The 21,136-nt window shown below is 37.1% G+C and overlaps 1 protein-coding gene across 4 annotated transcripts in view; it reads left to right on the forward strand.

Moving 5' to 3' along the window:
• ANAPC10 (anaphase promoting complex subunit 10) overlaps nucleotides 1-21,136 on the forward strand; it is a 226,378-nt gene that overhangs the window by 62,650 nt on the left and 142,592 nt on the right. Inside the window, exon 5 of one of the 4 annotated variants that reach the window (XR_004682448.1) lies at nucleotides 5,297-5,392. The exons of the other annotated variants lie outside the window; for them this stretch is intronic. The gene's annotated coding sequence lies outside the window, so the exon portion shown is untranslated. The remainder of the gene's footprint in view (nucleotides 1-5,296; nucleotides 5,393-21,136) is intronic. 4 annotated transcript variants of the gene reach the window in all.

Here is a 21,136-nt window from a genome sequence, read left to right on the forward strand (position 1 = left end):
CTTTTTCTACTCAGTTGCCACTGATTGCAGTTTTAGGAAACAAGTTAACATTTTTCTTAAAATTATAGTAATTCACATCAAGATGAAGTCAAACCTCAGAGTATCTGAGCAATAAGTTTATAGTTAGTTCAGAGCTTTTAAAATCTATATAAAATAAAATTCATTACTTCTTACTCCAGAATACTCATTTTGTATAATATTACCTGAGCTATTCTAGACAGCTGTTCTAGATTTGGATAAACACTTTTGAAAATAGATTATAAGGTGAGTTTTTTGAGTTTTTTCGGACGAAACCTGTTATGTATGTGAATTATGGGACCAATGGAAATCACAGATCTGGCAAACAAAGTGTATGTGTATGGACAAATGACTTCAGCTGTTTTGAAACCTGTTATTGAGAATACTAGAGATATTTGCATTTTAATTTTTAATATAACTGGAGGTGCATTATGGGTTTTGACCTCTGCCTCGACCTGTAACAAGAATTTCATTTGTTCCCGTTGTCATGCTTTACTTCTAGGTACCAAAACTAAGAGGAAACAGTGAGTATTGTGGGACTGTCACACAGTTGAGGTGATTTCTTATTTTCTTCCCAGTCCCCTTCAGAGTTCCATATCTCTTTCAAGCATATATAGTAGTATAGCTTTTTGAATTGTCAATATTTATTCACTTGTATTTATCTCAGAATATATTCTTGTTTTATTTTTATTCCAGACATATTTTAAGACTGCTTTATTACTTTGATGTTCACAGTTTTGGCAGGAAAATTACTTTCAAATCCTGGCTTCATCCTTCCAGCTAGGTGACCCTCAGCAAACTCTATAACCTCTCTATAAACTTCAGGTTCTTCAGCTATAAGTTCGGGATGTGGTGTTCGGATGATTAAAACAAATGTATGTTAAGTGCCTGGCACATGGTAGCGGCACAATAAATGGTAGTCAAAAGGAGCAAAGCCTTGAAAACTAGTCATGTTTTTATAGTCTGTAAAAGCATCCACTACTATGCTTTTCCGTATAATCTTTTGAAATTGGGTTTAACTACACATAACTATTGGATATACATTTATGTCTTTGAATTGATTAAGATTCAAGAGCATGGGTTTTGGAGTCATCTGCTGGGGTTTGACTTCCTGCTCTGCCACTTCACTGCAAACCTTGGAAAGTTAGCTTTCTCTGTGTCTCAGATTTCTTGTGTGTAAAATGAAGATGAAAATTGGGCTGTTGCAAGGCTAGAATAAATCAGTACACGTAAAACTCTTAATGCCTGGCAAGGAGTAAGTGCTCCCAACACGTTAGTTGTTGTTAACTAGTATTATCTCCTAGGAAAAGAAAAATCATAAAGCCAGAAAACTTGGACTCAGCCCTAATTACTGAGTGTCTCTTTCATCCACTCCTAAATACTTCCCATTACCTTCTTTCCAGTTGTTTCAGAGATCCACATCTCCTTAAAGTGCAGTTAGGATTATATAGAGCAGTTAGAGTTCTGCTTTTTATCCATTGCTGTCATAGAATTGTGATAACCTGATAGTAACAATTTTAGATGTCTCTTAATCAAATGGAGCTGTTGAATTTGTCACCCTGCTCCTTATAGGTCTTGCCCTAGTTAGGTTTTTAACCGTCCCTTTTGAAGGCAGCTTGATTGTGAAAAGACCTTTTAAAGGAGTCATTGCTATATTGAATGTTCTTTTTAAAGAGTAATTGCATCTCCATGTATCTTTCTTCTTCAACTGGATTTTGTACATAAGCAATTATTTACTTAGTGGTTAAATGATTGATATAGAAGTATTTTATAATGATTCTTTGGAATCTTAAATTTCTGATCCTCCCATTGTTTTTCAGTGTTTTATAACCCAGTGGTAGGCCATTAGACTGCCTGTTTCCTTAGATATGTTACTGAAGTGTGTGTGAAGGCTATCTCTAACCTTTCTTTGTTTTGAGTGTTTGTTTACTATTAAGATTTATGGCGATAGAATGACAGTGTACTTTTTAATTTACTTAAAAATTACTCATGCATGTGAAAAGTCCAAATTTGTATATATTTGCATAAGGTGTTCTCAGATCTGCCGTACATACAAATTCTGTTGCATTTTTGTTCTGGGTTAAAAGATCATTTACTCTGTAAATGAAATATACATTCAAATATTTTTAAAGCTCACTTAATAGCATATTATAATTCACTTGGAATATCAAGGACTAGGAAAAAAGCTAAACTCTATATACAGCATGAGAGGTTCCATACATGTGTGCTGGAGTTTCAGTTGTGTGCTTAGTGCTACCTCATCGCCAGCGTTTATAGAACACTCATACAATTTATGTGTGTATATAGCCTAGTTAATGTAAGAAATAGAACTTGATGACCGTCCCAGAAGCTGGGAGTGTACCCTCTTCCCTTCCCTATCACAATCCTTTCTCTACTCTTTAGAGGTAACCACTATCCCAATTTTTATGGTAATTTCTTAGTTTTCTGTATAGTTCTACCACCTGTGTATGCATCCCTAAGCAATTAGTGCCTGTTTTTGAACTCTAAGTGGCTTAGACTTGGTATTGTCAGATTTTGCCCTCTCTTTTTTTGTTTTTGCCAACTTGATGAATCTTAGTCTTTAATTTTCAGTTATGCTAACTTTGAATTTTTTAAGCTTACCTTTTTAAGTTTAATTTTTAAGCCTAAGTGTATTTTTACTACAGTGGAACATATACATAGGTTAAAGTCTGGAAGGTCTGCAATAGCATTTATAGCAACAGCACCTATCTCCCTATCCCACACTCCTGTCCCACTCCGTAGGAGCAATCCTCTTAGTTACTTTAGCCTTTTTTCTTGTATTTGCTTTCATATTTCTAAATAATATATGTACACAGATTTCTATAATAGAGATGTACAACTCTAAATGTGTGGATACCTATCTATATTTAAAGACATGATCTAATAATATCTTAACTATGAAACACTGGGATTTAGTCGTATAATCCCATTTATTCTTTCATAGACTCCCCTTCTTTTCATCTTCCTAGTACGACTTTTCATGGTATTTGCTGAAATTATGCACATTTTCATTATGACCACATGAGTGTTGTTCATACCTGATTCATGTCATGTCCTGTTCTTAAATTTCCTTTTCAGGTTTAATTTTATTTTTCTGGAATTAATAGTTGCCTCATTTTTTTCTTAATGTTTAAAATGTTACCAGATAGCAGTACATCCCAAAATTCTCTTACAGACCTATAAAATACCTTTGAAAGGTCTTATGTACTCTCTCAGTTCTACATGTTTTTCTTGAAGACCTCACTCCTGGGCCTCCAGCTCGGCCAATGTTGTCAGAGTGTCAGTGGAAGTTCAGTTAGAGAAGCAGAGCACTAGGGTGTGTTTGTGTGTGTGCACGCGTGTATGTGTATGTGTATATATGTATATAAATGTGTGGGGAGGATGGGTGGTGGTATGTAATAGGGGGTTTGATATAGGGATTTGCCTTACCAAGTAGGAGGTGGTTAAATTTTAAGGCTGTTGCTTTCATGTCTGATGCTGGAGCTTGAAATTCACAGAGCAGGAAGTCAAAAGTGAACACAAATGTAAAGTGGTGGAGAGCAAAGATAAGCTGGAACCCATGAGCACAAACTAGATGAAGTGGAATCCTTGTCAGTTCTTACTGCCTCCAACCTTGTGATGTGAGTGTTCTGCAGAAAAGAAGTTGATGCCCTTTGTCATGGCGTAAACGCATCAGTGCCAGGAATCAGAGAATTGTTAGGAGGAAGGTGGAGCAGTTGCATGCCTGGCTGCTGGCCCATGGAGCCAGCAAATAGTGGCACCATGTGTGATCTACAAGAACACCTACCTCAGTTTGGGTGTAAAAAACAAAATGGCTGCTGCTTCACTTCAGCCCTTCAAATCGTGTATGAAAATATTCCTTGTGTCTCATGTACCAGAAACATGTGAGGAAGAGAATCTTGGGAAATGTAGTTTAGGCTAGCCATGGTAGCACATTACAAAGCCACCACAGGTGGCCATGAGAATGTTCCTCTCAGATCTCTGACTGTGGGGAGTAACTGACTGATGGCCCCAGCTGCTGCTTTCTGAAATCCATCACCACGTTTGTGCTGAGGCCATGCCTCCCACAGGCTGCCCCCAGCCAGTGACGGAGACAGCAGGGGTACTAAAGCAGCTCATTCCTGGGGACTCTGGAGTCCTCTGACAGGCAGTCTTGGCTCAAGGAATCCCCGATGGCCTCGCTGAACTTTCCATAGAACTGCCCTGCAGTCTAACACATGTCCACCCAACCTTCCAACCATCCTTCCCTGCCTGTCTCCTTCCCCTGGGGTCAGACCTGCATCACTGACAGCTCTACTAGACTCCCGGGCTCCCTCCCCATGTTCTCTCACAAATGTTTCCCCTAATACATTTCTGGCATTTCTAATTTCTAACTTCTATGCATGCCTTGGTGTCTCTTTCTCAGAGGACCCAGTCTGACAGCTATCTTCTTAAGGCGTCCCTTTAACATCATCCTGGGAATTTCCTTCCCTTTCTCTTTTGGTAGATCCCTTGTTTCTTGGATCCCAGGTCTTCATCTTTTTGATTTACTTCCTTTTTTGGTGGAATGTATCCTCCACATGGGAGGTAGAATTGTTGAAACCTTGCATGACTGAAAAGTTTGTTTTAATCTCACCCTCGAGGGATGATTTGGCTGGGTATGGAATTCTAGTTTGAAAATAATTTTTCATCAGAATTTTAACCACATTCTCTATTGCCTCATAGTTTTCAGTGTAGAAGTTGAGAAATATAATACCACTTTTGATTCCTGATGCTTTGCATGTAATCAGTTCTTCTCTGTAGAAACTTTTATAATCTCCTTACCCTTGATGTTCAGAAATTTCATGCTGCTATGCCATGCTTGTGTGTGTGTGTGTGTGTATGTGTGTGTTTCCTTCATTGTGCTGGGTGCTCAGTGGATCCCATCAGTGAGGAGGCACCTGTCCTTTAGTTCTGGGAGGTGCTCTTAGGTTCTTTCATACTTTTCCTCTCTGTTTTCTCTGTTCTTTCTGAGTTCACTTTTATTACCTATGATACTTCCTGCATTGAGCCACTGATTTTCTATCTCTTTTGTTTTCTCATCTTCCAAGCAGATTGTTAAAAAATTTTTAAATTTTTGCTCCCATATATATAACCATAGATATCCATGATGGTATATATCCATGAGAGTTGACCCATTTTAAATGACATACAATTAATATCTGTCAGCTCTCTATCTTTGGAGTATTTTCAGAGCCAGTTTCCTGTACACTGTAAATTTGTTTTTGCATTACTGCAGGTTATATGGCTAAAATATAGATGAGAGACCATTCAGGCTAAGGCTGAAGAGGTAAGCAGAGACCAGATCACACAGGGCCTTATCAACTGTGTTAAGGTTTGTGGATTTATTCTTACTGAAATAAGAAGCTAACGAAAGGTTTTTCAGCTTTACATTTTTATCACATGACTGCTGATAATCCAAGCTTAGACTGGAGGAAGACAAGTGACTGGCAAGACTAGTTAAGAGGCCATTAATAATAATTCTGGGTAGCAGATAGTGTTGATTACCTATGCAGCATTCCTCCATCTTTCTTCCCTGCCAACGGAGACCACTTTCCACCATAAAAATAGAAAATGCCTTATTCTCCATTTCCACTTTCCTTTCAGTTAGTGCTTAAACATGTGATCCAGACATGGCCAATGGGAAATCTGATAGCTTCTGGAAAATATTTTCCTTCATAATTAAAAGAGGAGAAAGCCTTTTTGGACATTGTTGTGTGAGAACATGAGGCTTGCAGCTGCTCTGCAGACATCATGGCCACACACAACATGACAGAGCAGAAAGGTCTGGGTCTTTTTTTTTAACTTTTAATTTTTATATTGAAACAGTAAAGCCCATATATCATAAGTGAAAAGCTCACTGAATTTACACAAACTGAGCACACCTATATAACCAGCAACCAAATAAAAATCCTCTTTATGTTTCCTTATGCTCCCTCAAGGCTAATCATTATTCTGACTTCTAACAGTATAGATTACTTTCATCTGGGTTTTTAAAATCTTGTTTTATTTTGTGATGTTTTACTTTATAAAGATGGAATCATATTGTGCCTATACTTTTTTTTTTTTTTTTTTACGTAAGCTCTACACCCAACGTGGGGCTTGAACTCATGACCGTGAGATCAAGAGTGGCACGCACTTCAGACCAAGCCAGCCAGTCACCCTGTGCCTATACTTTTTTGTGTCTGGTTTCTTTTATCCAGCATTTTTGTGAGACTCATCTATATAGTTGGGTAATTATAGATTGTTTATTCTCATTGGCTGAAGAATATTGCATTTTGTGACTTCATTCCAGTTTATCCATTTGACTGTCGGTCTGTATTTGGATAGTCTGGCTATTATAATTAGTGTTCCTGTGAACATTTGAGTGTACACTGTTGAACATCTGTATGCATTTCTGTTGGGTATATACCTCTTTGATTTGTAGTGATTCTTTTAAATATATATATATATTCAAGATAGGTGTCCCTTGCTGGGTATAGGCATAATATTTCCCAGTCTGTGGCTTGTTTTTTATACTTTCTTAAGTGTGTCTTTTAATGAACAAAAGTTCTTAATTTTAAGATAGCTGATCAATATTTATTGATTAGTGTGTTTTGTGTCCTGTTTAAGAAAATTTTATCTACTTTATGAGACTGACGCGCTGCCCACTACACCAAGAGGGCCGCTAAATTTTATCTACTTTAAAGTTACATGTTTTATTTTCTTCTGGAAGCTTCTGACATTTTACCTTTGACATTTAGATCAAAATCCATCTGGAGCTCATTTTTGTTTATGGTAAGAAATGTAAGCCTCAAGATTATTATGGGTTTTTCCTCCCTCAGATGGAAGCCCAAATTATCCAGCATCATTATTTGAAGAGACCATCTTTCCTCTACTGCACCGGAGTGTCATCCCTGACAGTAATCAAATGACTGTAAATGTGTCGGTCTGTTTCTGAAGTCTCTTAGCTGTTCCATTGGTCTATGACTCTGTCTTTGCACTAATTCCACGCTCTTTTAGTTATAACTTTATATTGACCTTGTAGCCAGTGATCTTGTTAAATTTTCTTATTAATCCTAATCGTTCATAGATTCTTTTGGATTTCTAGATATGCAGTCATATAATTTACAAATAATGTTATTTTTTTCTTCCCTTACCATCCTTTTTCATCATATCTCCTCCCTCCTACTTCTCTCTCCTTCATTTCCTTCCATTTTCCTTGCAGGATTTCTCCGCTTGACACCTCCAGTACAGTATTAAATAGAAGTGGTAATGATCTTGTTTTGTTTATAATCTCATTGGAGAAGTTTTCAAGATTTCACCATTGTATATGAATGTTGTAGGTTATTTGAAAGATGCTATTTTTCATATTAAGGAAATTGCATTCTGTTCTTATTTGCTAAGAATTTTAAAATTATAAATGGGTATTGAATTTTTCAGATGCTTTTTTTGCATTTAACGAGGTGATTATATGATTTTTCTCCCTTCTTCTATTAACAAAGTCAATTACATTAATTTTCAAATGACAATCTAGCCTTGTATACCTGGAGTAAACCCCATTTGGCTGTGATACATTATCCTTTTTATATATTTCTTGATATGATTTATTACTAATATTTTGTTCTAGATTTTTTTATTTGTTGTCATGAGAAAGATGGTTCTGTAATTTTTCTTTCTTATGTCCTTACCAAGTTTTGGAACTAAAGTTATGGTGCCTTCATGAAAACAGTTAAAAGTGTTCTTCCTTTTTCTATTCTCTAAGCATTTGTGCAAAATTGATATAACTTCTTTGAATATTTGGAAGAATTGACTGGCAAAATTCTGGAACTAGTGTTTTATGATCGATTTTAAATTATGAGGCAATCTCCTTAATAGACATAGTTCTGTTCATATTTTCTATTTTAGCTTTGATAATTTTTTTGAAGAATATGTTCATTTTGTCTTTTCATATATATAACTTGTTAAATCAATCTGATGAATTCTTAATTACAGATACTTTATTTTGAGCTCTGTAATTTCCATTTAAAAATACATTCCAATTCTCAGATGAAATTCTTTATCTTTTCATTTATTTTCTTCATCTTGGCCTCTTATTTCTTAGCCATGTTAAGAGTAGTAATTTTTTATTGATTGCTAGACACTGGGGGAGAAATAAAGTTGTTTTTGCAGCTCCGGATCTGTGCTGTTCATTCAGTATCCATTAGCTGCATGTGGCTTTTAATTTTAAGCATTTGCAATGTGACTAATACTTAATGCTGGACTTTTTGGTACAGCAAAAAAGAGTGTAAAGTATCTCATTAACAATTGTTTATATTGATCACAAGTTGAAGTGTTATTTTGTATATATTAAATATAAAATTAATTAGACCTGTTTCTTTTTACTTTTTAAAAATGTAGTTAGTTATTAGAAAATTTTAAATTATGTACGTGGGTCACATTTGTGGCCCACACTATTTTTCTACTGAGTGGTGCTGCTCTTGATATTTTCTCTCTCTAGAAAGAGTTTGCTTTTTCCTGGGCTAGACAGATAGATTGAGTAGCTTTACTCCTCTCAGTCTCCAAGTGGAGTTGAGGCTTTGTTCCAATTTGGGTAAGGTTCTGTCTACCTCTGTTCTTTAATACTCCTGCTAGCTACTCAAGGTTGCTCAAGGCTTTCATCTAGGGGCCTGATGTATTCACTGGGTTCCTTCTCCTTGGCACATCCTAGACTCTAGTATCAACCCTGAGAGATTACCAGAAACTCTGTTCTGTTCTCAGTGACCCCTTGCTTATTCCATCAGCCTCCCATTTCAGGCAGTTTCACAATGTGGCAAATGTTTTAAGGGGAAAAATAAGATGTGTGCTTGAAACTCAGTAATAGCTCTGCATGTTTCTCTGGCTTTAAGAAGCAGCTCTCTGGGCAAAACCACAGTTCTCAGCATCTTGCCTCATCCCAGAATCTATAAATGCGTGTGCCCCCCCCCCCCCCCCCCCCCCCCCCCCCCAATTCAAAGCGGCGCCCCCCCCCCCCCCCCCCCCCGCCCATGGTTGACATGGGTGCAGAAAGACCAGGAACCTCAGAGAGGTTCTTTCCTCCCCAGGATCCTGGCCTCCTCTAGTCCTCTTTGCTTCAGCAGCTCTCTGATAACTCTAAAATAATGATTGTATTTTACCTATCTGCTACAAACTACCATTCTCTTCTATTTAAAAGAGACACTTTTAAAGTCCAGACCTTTCTCATGTGGCTTCTATGGTGGAATCTTTCTGTCTTGCCTTGCCTTCCGTAGGTCCTTTGCTAATCCCTTCAGAAGTTGCCTCTTAAAAAGGAGATATAAAATTTTGAGTCTTCAGCATATAGCCACTTGAGGTATCTGAAGTCATGGGTCTGGATATGATTATAGAGGACAATTGTGTATCTGTTGTGAGAGTAGCTTTAGGACAGAACTATGAGAAATACAACAGTTAAGGAACAGACAAGGAATCTCCAGAAAAAAAAAAAAAAGAGAGAGAGAGAGAAAGATAGTAGGAATATCTGAAGAAGGTGAAATCACAGAGGCCATGAGAACATTTCAACAAAGAGGTTGCATCAAATTATATAGAAAGGATAAGAAGTTTCAAAGTTCTTATCACTTCAAACAGTTAAGTCTGGTTAACTCGGCTTCTCAAGTTTTGTTGTTGTCCAAAAATTTTCTGCAGTTTCTTCTTAGCATTTCTTTACCATTTTGGGCTTTTGATGAAATTATTATTTTTAAATGACATTACTTTCAAATTTATTCAGAATTTTTCATGTAGATTAGTAGAACACTCTACTAGTTCTTTTATTTTCGTTAAGCTTCTTTTTTTTTTTTTTTTTTAAACAGGGCACTTTAAGACCAATTAAGCTATTTAATCTTAACTCTCTAGGAACTCATTCTGGAGTAAATTTGTCTGTGTAGAAACTTTTTCTGACTTACTATCCAAAATGAATGTCTTGACAGTCTGTAGCAAGGTGACTGGTTTTGACCTCAAAGTCACCTTCTTACGTAGTTGCCTTCTTCACTAGGGCAAAAGAGCTTGCTTTCCATACTGAGCCTTTCGAGAGTCAGATTCTTACTTTCTTATTAAGCTGCTTTTGTGGTATTCTTACTTTTAGCACATTTGGAACTTCTGAAGTTTCTTTTGGATCATATTAGACTTTTTTTTCTCTACAAGTAGGTCATCATTTCTGTTAACTGGGTCTATTCCTTCGTAAGTGAAAGGATGGTTAAAATTCCAGAATCTGCTGCTTTGTGTGTTGACAGTTCTCATTGAGATTCTATAGAATTTTACCAAGTCACAGCTATGGTTAACGAAGGAGGAAAAGAGTAGAGAATAGAGGACAACTTTCTTGAAACAGCTATCAAGTAGTTATTCCTTATTTCATTAATTTTCCAGGGATATGTGATTAGCAGTCGCAAAGGACATATAAACAACTTTGTATTTAATATTTCACATGATTTTTATTGATGAATGACTTTTTTTTTTAACGTAAGCTTTGTTTATGGTGGAGTTAAGCAGTGTATCCTTAGAGGGGTACATCTGCTCTTAAATAAATCATAGCCAGAGTAGAGGTCATTACGTAGGCTGGTGATCAGAAGCAGAAGATCCCAGAGCCAGGCTGAGAGATACCTTCATAAAGAAACTCTAATGGATTATATTTACATACATACTGATATCAAGGAAAGAATATTAAGGAAAGGTGGTGGCTCCTGTTCAGAAGTAACTTAGTAGGCTTTGGGCTGGCAGTAGTGCTGATGCTGTGGTCCATTACATGGCTCTTCCTGCCACTAGGTGGAATACCTACTATGTAGGTTGCTTCTAAAACATATTGAAGAAGAAACTAAATTACAAGGTCACGGTCAAATAATGAAATGAAATGTGGTTTTTAAAAATATTTTATTTGTGTATTTGTGGGGCACCTGGGTGGCTCAGTCGGTGAAGCATCTGCCTTTGGCTCAGGTCATGATCCCAGGGTCCTGGGATTGAGCCCTGCATTGGGTTCCCTGCTCGGCCTGGAGTCTGCTTCTCCCTTTCCCCCTGCCACTCCCCCTGCTTGTGTTCTCTCACTCTCTCTCTGTCAAATAAATAAATAAAATCTTTAAAAATATATTTATTTATTTGAGAGAGCGTGCTCAAGCAGGGGGAAGAGCAGAGTGGGAGGAAGAAGGACAAGCAGACCCTACATGAGCACAGAGCCCGACATGAGGCTCAATCCCAGGACCCTTTGCTGAAACCAAGAGTCGGACGCTTAACTAACTGAGCCACCCAGGCGCCCCAAAATGAAATATTGAAGAAATATTTATTTCAAATTAACATTAGGAATTGTCTCAGTTTGTTACATCTGTTTGGGTTAGTTATAAACACTTGTAAAACCCTAGACATTTTCTAACGTGGAATTTTCACTAGTCTTATATAAATTTTTCAATATTCATTATTCATCTGATGCCCTATGTATTAGTTTTCTGTTTCTGTGTAACATTTTACCACAAATCTAGTGAGTTAAAACACACATAGCTTTTATCTCACAGTTTCTCTGAGTCAGGAGTCTAGGCATATCCTAGCTGCATCCTCTGCCTGGGATCTTACAAGGGCTGTAGTCAAGACGTGCCAGGGCTGTGGTCTTATCACAGGCTTGACTTAGGAAGGCTCTCCTTCCAAGTTCACTCGGGTAGATGTATTTTTAAGCACTTAACTTCCAAGTATTTAACTTAGCATTAATAAGACTTGACTTTATTAATTTTTAAATTTATCTTTACCAAGTTACCACTTATTTTCTCTGTAATTTAGAACATTCTCTTAACTATCTTTAGTAAACCATGTTATGTATTTTGTGTACAAAACTGTGTTTAAACTACAATGTAACTTAAAGCTTTAAAAACCTTAAAACGTTAAATATAAATAGATATTGTGGTCAGGATCATAAGGTAAAGTCATTAGATAAAACCCAGAATTCAGTAATAAACTGTATCAAAGAACTGTTCTGAGAGGGAATTGATTTGGCAAGTTGGGGTCCCTGGTGACTTTGAACAGATTGGTCAAAGATTGGTTTCAGTGGTGGGGACAAAATTCAGGTTGGAGTGAGATAAAAATAACTAGCGGGTAAAAAAATAAACTTTTTTAAGGAGTTTTGCGGTAAAAGGGAACAGAGAATTGGGGGGTAAGTGGAGGAGGACATAGAGTTAAGAAAGGGTTTTATTTTTAATTTTTATTTTATTTTATTTTATTATGTTATGTTAATCACCATACATTACATCATTAGTTTTTGATGTAGTGTTCCATGATTCATTGTTTGCGTATAACACCCAGTGCTCCATGCAGTACGTGCCCTCTTTAATACCCATCACCAGGCTAACCCATCCCTCCATCCCCCTCCCCTCTAGAACCCTCAGTTTGTTTCTCAGAGTCCATAGTCTCTCATGGTTCGTCTCCCCCTCTGATTCCCCCCCCCTTCATTTTTCCCTCCCTACTATCTTCTTCTTCTTCTTTTTTTTAACATATAATGTATTATTTGTTTCAGAGGTACAGGTCTGTGATTCAACAGTCTTACACAATTCACGGCACTCACCATAGCACATACTTTCCCCAGTGTCTATCACCCGGCCACCCCATCCTTCCCACCCCCCACCACTCCAGCAACCCTGTTTGTTTCCTGAGATTAAGAATTCCTCATATCAGTTAGATCATATGATATATGTCTTTCTCTGATTAACTTATTTCGCTCAGCCTAATACCCTCCAGTTCCATCCACGTCATTGCAAATGGCAAGATCTCATTCCTTTTGATGGCTGCATAATATCCCATTGTATATATATATACCACATCTTCTTTATCCATTCATCTGTCGATGGACATCTTGGCTCTTTCCACAGTTTGGCTTTTGTGGACATTGCTGCTATAAACATCGGGGTGCATGTACCCCTTCGGATCACTACATTTGTATCTTTGGGGTAAATACCCAGTAGTGCAATTGCTGGATCATATGGTAGCTCTATTTTCAACTTTTTGAGGAACCTCCGTACTGTTTTCCAGAGTGGCTGCACCAGCTTGCATTCCCACCAACAGTGTAGGAGGCTTCCCCTTTCTCCACATCCTTGCCAACATCTGTCATTTCCTGACTTGTTAATTTTAGCCATTCTGACTTATTTTTAATTTTTAAAATGACAAATATTGTGGCATGTTCAAATGCTGATGATGGTGATCCAGTGGAGAAGAGAAAATGATTTGGAGAGAGAATGTTTATTAGGGAGCAGAGTCTTTGGTTGGGAAGGTCTTTGCAAAGGGATCTGTTGGCAAATGGAAGAGCTGGCCTCAGAAAGGTCAGGAGCAGTTATTTTACTGTATAACAGCTGATGGGAAGATGGTATTCTTTTTTTCTGATTGTCTCTGTTTTCTTAATGAAATAAGATATTAGCTCAGAGAGAGATTAGAGGAAGTGTTAGGATTTGAGGAGAAGCCTGGAAATAGCTGTCCCAGAGACAGTGAAAGCAAATTTTCTAAAGGGATATAGTAGGAATTTTGCATTGTGCTAAATATACACTTGAATGGACACTTGTCGTCTTGAATTTGAAGTGAGAACCAGTTAGCATAGTTGATTATTTTTCTTCAATAGGTATAGAATAAGCAGAGAGTTGGATTTAACCAGGATTGTTCTTTTCCTTTAAAAAAAGAAAAGAAAAGAAACAGTGAGAGAGGGACATTTAAGTATGTAAAAAGATTGATTATCATGATGAACTATTGGATGTTATTGAGATAAAGTGGGAGCTAAGAGTGAATGGATTAATGAACAGTAAGAAAGTAGATGGAATCAATGGTGTAGCTATTTTGCTGGGGGTAATACTATTGCCGTGGGGATCACTAGAGAAAGCCAGTAACTTAGGAGTGTGGAGCTGGGGATATTTTAAGTCAACATTTCAGCTATATTGCAGCCATTGCTCGTGATCAAGTACAGAATATGACTGTGGAGGTATAACTAAGGCAGAAGTCAAAATCGTTGGAAGTGAAGAAATTGAGGAGAGGAGAATCCAGATTGTTAAATGGATTGTCTCTATGGATGTAGAAATCACCAAGAAGGATGAATCTATTAGTGGAGGAAAGGAGTACTCTCAGTGAGATACTAAACTCAGGTACTGAAACGTTCTGAAAAATTTTCCTCCCCCAGCCACCATCAAATTAAAAATAGCTTTTTAAATAAGATAAATACTTGTTTATTAAGAAAAACATAGGTAATACATAAAGTTAGAATAAAAGGAAAATGACCCATATTCTCATCATTATAGATATTGTCTATTTGTACTTTGATGAATATCCTTAGACTTTTCTCTATCCACACAAAAATAATCTATAAAAACATATATAAGATCATACAAAAGTGGGCGCCTGGGTGGCTCAGATGGTTAAGCGTCTGCCTTCGGCTCAGGTCATGATCCCAGCGTCCTGGGATCGAGTCCCGCATCGGGCTCCCTGCTCCTTGGGAGCCTGCTTCTCCCTCTGCCTCTCTCTCTCTCTCTGTCTCTCATGAATAAATAAATAAAATCTTTAAAAAAAAAAAAAGATCATACAAAAGTTATTCAGTATTTTGCTTTTTAAAATTAACCAGAGATAGCTGCAAATAACTGCAAATATATAGAGAGAGATTCAGCATTTTTGCTTGCTGTAAGATATTCCAGGATGTGGACCATTATCTATTTAACTACTCTGTGTTTTACTGTTGCTGTATAACAAATAACCTAAAACTTACTGGTATTAAACAACAGTAATCATTTATTATCTCTCATGATTTCCATTCAGGAATTTGGAAAGAGCTTGGCTGGCCATTTCTCTTTTATAGTCTCTCATGCAGTTATAGTCCTATGTCAGCTAGGCTGACTGAAACTGGAGAATCATCCCACTTCTAAGGTGGTTCACTCATGTGGCTGGCAGGTTGGGTCTAGGTTTGTCTCCATAGGGACCTCTCCTGGGGTCTTCTTGAGTGTCTTCATGTCATGGTAGCTGGTTTCTCCCAGAAGGAATGGCACAACAGACCAAGGCAGAAGCTGCAATGCCTTTTATAACCTATCTGCAAAGTCATTGTCACTTATGACATACTCTTGGTTGCAAAAACCAACCCTAACCCATTGTAGGGAGAAACTAGTTAAGAGCATAAATCACTGGGGTCATCTTGGGGGCTGGCTACCACAACCACCCTTCTACTGGTAGCCATTTAACCTGTTTGCAATTACGAATATTATTACATATCCTTGTGCCGTTAACTATTTCCCTGTAGTTCCAGAAGTGAAGTTACTCTGTTAAAGGATAGTTATATTTAAAATTTTGATAGGTGTTACCAAATTTCTCTTCTGGAAGGTTATACCTATTTAATTTCCATATAAGTCCATGAGAGTACATTTCCCTTACTCTCACCAATAATTGGTGTTCTTAATTATTTTAATCTTTACCAATATGATAGATGTTTTTTTAATTTAAATTCAACTAGCCAACATATAGTACATCATTAGTTTCAGATGTAGTGTTCAACGATTCATCAGTTGTATCTAACACCCAGTGCTCATCACCTCACATGCCCTCCTTAATGCCCATTGCCCAGTTACCCCATCCCTCCACCCATCTCCCCTTCCGCAACCCTCAGTTTGTTTCCCAGAGTCAAGAGTTTCTCATGGTTTGTCTCCATCTCTGATTTCTTCCCATTCAGTTTTTCCTCCCTTCCACAATGATCCTCTGCGCTATTTCTTATATTCCACATATGAGTGAAACCCCATAATAATTGTCTTTCTCTGATTGACTTATTTCACTTAACATAATATGCTCCAGTTCCATCCACGTCAATGTAAATGGTAGGTATTCATCCTTTCTGATGGCTGAGAAATACTCCATTGTATATATGAACCACATCTTCTTTATCCATTCATCTGTTGAAGGACATCTCGGCTCCTTCCACAGTTTGGCTATTGTGGACATGGCTGCTATGAACACTGGGGTGCAGGTGCCCCTTCTTTTCACTACATCTGTATCTTTGGGGTAAATACCCAGTAGTGCGATTGCTGCGTTTTAGTGTAGCTCTATTTTTAACTTCTTGTGGAACCTCCATACTATTTTCCAGAGTGGCTGTACCAGCTTGCATTCCCACCAACAGTGTAAGATGTTTTATATATATATTTAACTTGTATCTATTTAATTATTGAGATATAAATGGAATTGTATAGAATGCAGTCCTTTGTGACTAGCTTATTTCACTTATTTTCAAGGTTCATCTGTGTTATGCATATATCAGTGCTTCATTTCTTTTTATTGCCAAATTGTATTCCATTGTATGGGTATACTCTGTTTTGTTTATCCATTCATCAACTGGAGGACATTTAGGTTGTTTGCATCTTTTGACTATTATGAATCATGCTGTTATAAATATTTGTGTACATGTTTTTAGGTGAACATATGTTTTTTATTTCATTGGGATATACATCTGAGGGTAGAATTGCTGGGTCATATAGTAACTATGTTTAATCACTTGAGGAACTGTGAGATGATTTTCCAAAGTGGTGGCACCATTTTACACTTCTATCAGCAGTGTTTTAGGCTTTCAATATCCACATGATTTGGAGTTTTTTTTAGTTAAACAGAGAACTGGAGTTTTTGTGTGGTTAAAATATACATAACGTAAAATTTACCATTTTAATCATTCATAAGTACAGTTCTGTAGCATTAAGTGCATTGTGGTGCAACCATCACCACCATCCACCTCCACAACTTTTTTTTTATCTTCCCAAACTGAAACTCCGTATCCATTAAACACTAACTCCCCATTTCCCTCTCCCTGCAGCCCCTGGCAACCATCATTCTACTTTCTGTCTCTGAATTTGACTACACTAGCTGGGTACCTTATGCAAGTGGAATCATGTAGTATTTGTTCTTTTGTGACTGGCACATTTCACTGGCATAATATCCTCAAAAGAACCTGTTTTTGTTGTTGTTGTTATTGTTTTTAATGTTATTGTTAAGTAGTCTCCATACCAAACATGCAGCTCGAACTCACATTCCTGAGATCAAGAGTCGCATGCTCCACCAACTGAGCCTGCCAGGTGCCCCAAGAACCTGAGTTTTTTAAAGATGGTGTTTGATGCATACATATATCTTTTATGAACTTACTTTAGACTTTCTATATAACATCCTGCCATGTCCTTTTTAAAAACTTTTTTTTTAGTATATATAATACTATTTACCTTTTTCCTCTGAATTTCAAAATTGAAATTCTATTTTTAATTCTCTTGTTGTTCCTTTTATAATTCCCTTTATATCCTATGTGTCTATGTTTATTTATGTGTAGGATATAAAGGAAATTGTATTGTGATGAGGAGATTAGTGGGGAATTCTCTCCTACCCTTATTTCATTAATTCATGTTTTATTTGTATAAGATAGGAGTTCAGATAAAATTATTACTACTAAATTATTATCTTTATATAATGTAAAACACATTATGTTTTTAAAAGCATAGTCCCTGGAATCACACTGCCTGTTTGAATCTCAGCTCTGCCACGTACCAGCTGTGTGACTTCACTAAAAGTACTTAACCTTTCTGTCTCGGTTGTCTCATTTGTGACATCAGGATAGTAATATTACCTGCCTCATTGCTAGGATTAAATAATTAATATACTTAACGCACTTAGAGCATTACCTGGCACATAATAGTGCTAGGTAAGAGCTTGCTGCTAGTATCACTAGCATTCTTTTTGAGGAATTATTATTGACATTTACTTTTTATTTTATAAGCATGGTGATTTATTCTTTTTGACTATTTTTGTTGTTTCTTCCTCACTACTAGTATTTTTATTATAACTTCTTTCTCGAAGTCTTACTATCATGTTATAATCTTACCTCTTTGTACCTCTGTGAGTAATTCTTTTCAGGCATGATCTGTCTTATTTGCTACTGTATTTTTTGTTTATTTTTTTTCAGTCCCTAGAACATTGTTTGGCACATAACAATTGCTCATTAAAGATTTGATATGTTTGGAGCCCTTGCATATCTGTTAAGCTCTGGTAAAAAGGTGGGCTAGAGGGAGATTGCATGGCAGGAAGAGAAAAAAGAGACTTACTGCCTTGTGTTTGTGTCCTGTTTGCTTTCCATCATCCTAGCAGGGTTTCTTCACAGCAGTTCCTTCCCACAGCTATAGCTGAGTCCAGTTTGCAGTTTTTCTAACACTCACAGTACCAGCCTAGTGAACCCTATGTCAGAAATGTCAGCACCACAAGCCACTTGGCTCCCACTCCTCAAGAGTTCTGTATGTCAGCCCCACAGGGCTCTTCCTTCAGGAACACCAGCATCAGCCAAACAGCTCCCTCCTGCTACAAAATCTTAATATAACTTTCAGTACACCAAAGCATTTAAGATATGCTAAGAAGATAACATTGAGTCTATCAGAAATAATGGTTACATTTGTCAAAAGCATTCTATTAGTAAGGAGTTGAATTTAGAATCTTAGTTTTACTTTTTGTTCATTGTTGAGGTTCATTATGGTACATTTAACTTGAGAATAGATTCTTCTTTCGCCCAGAAGATCTTTCTTCTTCTCTGAACTCCTATAGTTCTCTGAACTACAAATATCTATTATATTAGTTTCCTTTACCTGATATAACAAATTAGCACACAGGCAGTAGCTTAAAACAACACAAATTTGTTATCTTACAGTTCTAGAGGACATAAGTCCAAAAATGGGTCTTATGAATTAAAATCAAGGTTTCAGCAAGCTGCCTTCTTTCCTGAGGATTTCTAGGGGGAAACCATTCCTTCCTTGCCTTGTCCAACTTCTAGAGGCTGCCTACTTTCCTTGGCTTATGGTCACATTACTCCAACCTTTGCTTCCACCATCACATCCCTCTGTCTCTCCTGCTTTCCTCTTATAAGGGGCCTTGTGATTACATTATGTCCACCTAGGAAATCCAGGGTAATCTTCTCATCTCAGGATCTTTAACTTAATCACATCTGCAAAGCCCTGTTTGCCATATAAGTTAAAATAACCACAGGTTTTGGGGAAGGACATGGACATTTTTGGGATTCCATTATTCTGCTTACCATATCTTTCTTTTATTTAGAATCATTAAATGTCAGAGCTGGAAGGGACACTGGATGATAACTTGTCCAATCCCTTTATTTTATACTTGAGGAAACTGAATGAAACAAATGAAGGTTGTTTGCCTCTGAGCTTGTTTTAAGGTTAGGAAGAAGGCCTTATTCATGTTTTGTATGCTTAAATATACTTAGAAAAATACCTTGAGTATTTCAAGTACTCAATAACTATTTGTTACCTGGTTGAATAAAAGGTTAGTGATGGAAACCAGATATATCTGGTCTCTAATTCTTTCATTTTAAGTTGGTGCTAATAGAAGTTTATTTAAAAAAAAAAAAAAACACTGACTAAAAATACCACAAGGAGTAATGATTTCTTCATTAAGCTTACATTCTGTAGTTAAAAGAAGAAATCATTCAGTCTTAAAAATAATTACCCTTTTTTAGGATTCCTTCTCTTTTTATCTTGTCCACATCTCTACTTTCGTCTACCCACCCTTTTCCTATAAAAAAATGAACGAAGGAATGAAGAAAGAAGAAGGAGGGAAAAAGGGAGGGAGGAGGGAAAAGGGAGAAGAGAAAAATGAAAAAGAATGAAAGAAAGAAAAAGAAGAAAAAGGAAGGGATAGAGGGAGAGAGGGAAGGAAAAGAAGATACAGTGGAAGAAGATTCGCTTAATTGTTTTGCTAGAATAACTAACTCATGGAATCCAGATTTAGATTCTTTGACACTGCTATTTGGCTGTGCTGATAAGATAAACCTATATTTTTGGTGATGTATATAGTTTATATATGTTCAATAATTAAGATAATTTAGAAAACAATATCTTTTAAAAACTACTTCATAACTTTAGAAAAACTTTTAGAAACTTAGGTTTACCTTTTGACTTATAATTTTTTTTTTTAAATTTTATTTTATTATGTTATGTTACTCACCATACATTACATCATTAGTTTTTGGTGTAGTGTTCCATGATTGTGTATAACACCCGGTGGTCCATGCAATACGTGCCCTCCTTAATACCCATTACCGGGCTGACCCATCTTTCTACCTCCCCTCCTCTCTAAAACCCTCAGTGTGTTTCTCAGAGTCCGTAGTCTCTCATGGTTCGTCTCCCCCTCCGATTTCCCCCTGCTTCATTTTTCCCTTCCTACCATCTTTTTTTTTTTTTTTTAACATATAATATATTATTTGTTTCAGAGGTACAGGTCTCTGATTCATCAGTCTTACACAGTTCACAGTGCTCACCATGGCACATACCCCCCGCAATGTCCATCACCCAGCCACCCCATCCGTCCCATCCCTCACCACTCTATGAACCCTCAGTTTGTTTCCTGAGATTAAGAGTCTCTTATGGCTTGTCTCCCTCTCTGGTTTCATCTTGTTTCATTTTTTCCTCCCTTCCCCTATGATCCTCTGTCTTATTTCTCAAATTCCTCATATCAGTGAGATCGTATGATATTTGTCTTCCTCTGATTGACTTATTTCGCTTAGCATAATACCCTCTGGTTCCATCCACATCGTTGCAAATGGCAAGACTTCGGGTTTTTTGATGGCTGCATAATATTCCATTGTATATATCTATACCACATCTTTTTTATCCATTCATCTGTTGATGGACATCTAGGCTGTTTCCATAGTTTGGTTGTTGTGGACATTGCTGCTATAAACATCGGGGTGCACATACCCCTTTGGATCACTACATTTGTATCTTTGGGGTAAATACCCAGTAGTGCAATTGCTGGGTCATAGGGTAGCTCTATTTTCAACTTTTTGAGGAACCTCCATACTGTTTTCCAGAGTGGCTGCACCAGCTTCCATTCCCACCAACAGTGTAGGAGGGTTCCCCTTTCTCCACATCCTCACCAACATCTGTCGTTTCCTGACTTGTTAATTTTAGCCATTCTGACTGGTGTGAGGTGGTATCTCATTGAGGTTTTGATTTGGATTTCCCTGATGCCAAGTGATGTTGAACACTTTTTCATGTGTTTGTTGGCCATTTGGATGTCTTCTTTGCAGAAATGTCTGTTCATGTCTTCTGCC

This window comes from Mirounga leonina, unplaced genomic scaffold, assembly GCF_011800145.1.
Source record: "Mirounga leonina isolate KUSES-001 unplaced genomic scaffold, KU_Mleo_1.0 Mir_176, whole genome shotgun sequence".
NCBI classification, from domain to species: domain Eukaryota; kingdom Metazoa; phylum Chordata; class Mammalia; order Carnivora; family Phocidae; genus Mirounga; species Mirounga leonina.